Source organism: Phyllostomus discolor, chromosome 5 (genome assembly GCF_004126475.2).
Source record: "Phyllostomus discolor isolate MPI-MPIP mPhyDis1 chromosome 5, mPhyDis1.pri.v3, whole genome shotgun sequence".
In the NCBI taxonomy this organism is placed as follows: domain Eukaryota; kingdom Metazoa; phylum Chordata; class Mammalia; order Chiroptera; family Phyllostomidae; genus Phyllostomus; species Phyllostomus discolor.
In genome coordinates this window covers 66,293,851-66,298,244 of record NC_040907.2, presented here as the reverse complement: position 1 = coordinate 66,298,244, position 4,394 = coordinate 66,293,851, and positions in this window count along the sequence as shown.

Genomic DNA, 4,394 nt, shown 5'->3' with positions numbered 1-4,394 from the left:
CAAATTGAATGAGAAGAAAGGATGAGCACTTCTAATGTGTGGCTGCCAGATCGTAGATTCACGAGGCAATCATTACAGGGGACCACTCTGCGATCGTACCTCCCAGCCACACTGCACTACCTTTAAGGCTTGAGAGCTGCTGCATTATACTGTAATTATATTAAGACTGTGCTCTATTTACAAAGTGACTTTCATCCCAAGAATTCAGGGGACGTCATAGACATTCTCGAGTTTATCTTCACATCACTCTCTGAAAAGCAAGTAGGAGCAAGTGTTATCTTCCGTTTACAGGCTGGGGAATCAAGGAGGGTAAACAGGTCCTTTGTGTCCCCTGGAGAGGCCGGAGTCACCGAAGGGAGGGCTCTGCCTTCTGGCCACTCAGAAGGAACCGGCTAGCACACTTAGGAGTGCACTTTGCCTTCCAGTTCCAGAGGAATCCTGTTGATGATTAGATAGAGCATCCCTGTCAGTAGCTAGAGTAAGCACATGGCTAAATGGATGAAATAAGCATCTCAAGACATATCCCATCACAGGGCATGGAGAGGAGGTCTCCTTGATCACTTGATGCTGGAAATTCCACTAACAAAGAAACTTTTCTTTAAGTTATGGCATTGTAGTCTCAAAAGCCCCCTATAAATGTGTAAATACCTGTAGAGGCATACTACCTTTAGCTGCTTTCAGACAATAGCATTGCAATTTTAATTAATTTATTAAATTTCTCTTTAATTATGTTGCTAGCTGAATCCTGAGTCTCAGTAGAACTAGACACAGAACACATACATTTCGACAGAAGGTCAGGTAGGTTCTACGGCCTCAAGTCTTTTTTGAAAAGAAGCTACATATTAATTAATTTAATTAATCAGCTAGAAAAATAGGTCTAGACCATTTCTGATGGAAACAGAAAAGTGTAATGAGAGGAGACCATCCTCATTCAAGCCCTCCCTGGCCTTGCAGGAGCTACACTTCAGCAGGCAAGTCAACCGCACTAAACCTCCATTTCCTTCTGTTGTGTGAGAACAGTCATAGAGATCGAGCTTTGGATTCCCCCAAGGGCACATCTGAGTCGAGGACAGGGAGCAACTTTGGATGATAACATCGGGGAAGCTGAGAGAGGCTGAGGAAGTGAGATGGGGAGGAAGTGGCTTAAGTGAGAGGTTACCTCTATAGTCAACTGCTTCCAGTCCTTTGAGGACCCTCTAGAAGACTGTGGGAATCTGCCTTTAAATTGTCCCACCCAAAGAAGAGGAAGGTGGGAGATTTATTCAAGAACTCCTATCCCTCAAATGTCGAGGGTCACTCCTGGGCCAAAGACTCTCAGATGCTTTCAGGTTATCCCATGCCTGAGCGGAGCATCTTCCCATGACAGCAGAGCACACCTCAGGCAGAGGGACACCAACCTGCCTGCTGGAGCCACCTCACACAGTTAAGGAAAGTCATGGAGGATCATGCAAATACAATACTTAACATAATGTCAGGCACGCAATATAGAACCAACCAATGGCAAATGTCATGATTATTATGATTGCCACAGGTTTGTTTGTTTTTTTATTAAAGTAAACCTAGGCACTGTCTCAGCAGAAAGCTCAGGGGCCAGGAGACAGCCAGACCCCCTGGATATGTACGGGGAAGGCTTCCCCTGGGGAAGCCCTAAGAGTTAAGACATGAAAATAGTACAAATATGAGCTTGTGAAAGGCCACCTTCATGTTCTTCAGAGTTCTTCCTGTTTGGTCCTTTGGAAAACTGGCAGGCCCACTTTGCCACATCTCTAAAGAGAACGTAGAGAAGAAAAAACAAGGCTGCGTGTTCTCACTGCCAGCCTCTCAACATAGAAGCACACCCTTGCAGTGGAAAATCCCAACCCCTGCCCCCCACCCCAGGACAGAACTATCTGACTGAAGAAGGAAGCTGCAATAAATATTTCTGGTCTAACCTGGGCTGCATGACAGCTTCTCTGAGGTTTTGCTTCGAGTCGAGGCCCCATTCAACAGGAATAAAGACCTCACAAATTGACTGCCAGGGCAAACACTGGCCGTTTGAGCAGAGAACTGAGGCCTTTTGCCAAGCAGCAGAGTCTGTCAGTCCAGGGGATGCAGGATGACTCTCTGTAGGCTGAAGGAGAGCATAATGGAGCAGGGTGAACTCCTGTGGACAGGCACAGAGGCTGCACTAGCTGAATACATCCCAATTCCTTTGTGCAGGGCTGTGCTTTTACCACCCTCGTATATGGAACACGGCTTACAAAAGGAAACAGTGTTGTTTGGCAGGTAGCAAATCATTTCAATTGTGCTATTTTTCTGTTTGCTCAAACAAATATAAAGATGCTTTTATTTTCCACAAAGAATTGTTATCACTATTTGAATCCATGTTGCTTCAAAAACAAACATCTTACTTTTAGTATCACAGCCTAGCATTCTGTTCCTTAGAGAAGTGATATGCTTTAGTAGGCTGGTGGGAAACTTGTAGAATACTGAAAAATAACACAAATTCCAGAATAAACAACATGGAAACTTTGTTTTCTGAACTCTAATAACTATGATTGGTCCCTACAATAAGTTGGACATTAAATGACTAGAACATAAAGGACTGGCCTGCAGGACAAGTCCAGGGCAGTCCAGTCCTCCCTAAACCTCCAGATGATCTTCCAAGACTCTGGTCAGAGTTGTCTGTCTCTTTCTCTGCCAACACAGGGCCCATCTTCCCGTAAAGCCCACTTCTGCTTCCAGCTGTGCTCCATGGAAACGCTACTCCTTCTCTGATGAGCTGGTGCTTACTGGGACCTGGACCAGCTCTCAAACAATGAGTCTCCTGCAAAAATTACTGGATTCACTTGTGGTTTCTTTTTTAAAACAAGGCTGCCCCAGCTCCTTCAGGGAGCCGTATGTACCCACTTTCTACTGTATTGCCTGGCTAATTCTCTCTAGGATTCTAGTCTGACTTTGTTTTGATCCTTCCAATTTATGAAACTCATGCTAACTTATATAATAAGCTCAGATAAGTAAAGATGTCCTTATTATAGGTTAGTTTGTCTCTCTTCTGTCTTTTGTGTCTGAGTCAATGTTATCATCATCCTCCTCAAAACAAGTAACAATTCATGAGAGCTTATATGGATTATCCTGTGTCCTTCTCAAAACACAAAGAGACAGATAACATGTATCCCCATTTTATGAAGGAGAAATCTGAAGCTTTAAGATTAAGTAACTGGACTGAATTATTGTACAGGCAGTCGGGCTGCACTCTGCCTCCATACCCTGCTCTAAACTACCATGTTTTTCTTCTTTTTCATTTTAACGGGCTTCGGGATCCTGGGGGATCACCTAGCATAGCACCATATGCATATTTTCTATCAATAAAGGCTACCGTCATAATATCTGTCCTGTGTGGTGCCCCATACATCACCGAAGCTCTTTCCACATTTATTCTTTCAAATGACAACAATCACTAGAGGGGTCAGTCAGGCAAAACTCTGTCTTCTCTGCTTTAAAAAAGAAAACTTGAAATTTGACATTTTTTAGCCACAAAAACAGCTAATAAACCACCTCTACTTAGCTCCATTCTTTGTTTCTTCGCCTTTCAGGATGCATATTTCCCCCCACACATCGTGTCCACCTTTGACCTGGTTTGCCTCTGCTGAAACAGGACGTGGTTTTCTCTAAGAAGAGCATCCCCCGGATGGAGTTCCATGCATGTATCAATGGAGAGATAAATGTCCCACAGCTGAAATCTAGTTAGAACCTCCTCATTTGCAGTATTTACAACTCAGCATGAAGAATGTTCTCTCCACAGAAAACTGGGCCATAATCTAGGCTTTCAATGAAGGGCAGAAAAGGGAAATCACAGAAAATCAATTCAACACTTTCGAGGTGTAGAATAGAGATAAAGAAAATGTTTTCTCAACTATTTTGTAGGCAGAGAAATAAGATAATTCTTTGCCTCTTTAAGGCCAAGACTTTTTCTCAGTTCATGGTGTGACCTGGCCATGCCATTCCAAGATCCAATCCATCTTCCCAGGGTTACTATGAGAATCACACATTGGCAGAGACCTTGGTGTAGACACTGAATGACTCAGGTCACCATCACAATGCTGCCACCCATTAGCACTGTGACCAAAAGCAAGTTCTTTAATGAATATTCTAAGTCCATTTTTCTCTTCTGTAAAATGGGGATAATAAACCTATCTCAAAAGATTGTTGTAAGGATTAAATAAGAATTCAAAGCACGTGAAGTGCCTGATAGAAAGTCCCTAGCAAACTAGATCTGCTAATCTACAATATTCTTTTTGAAAAATCATTTTAAAGTCACATTTTGCTCAGGAGATTTAAGTATCCATCAATCTGGTGATAATAAATATCAATATAGATGATAAATTATAGCAATCCAGGTAAATAATACTCTG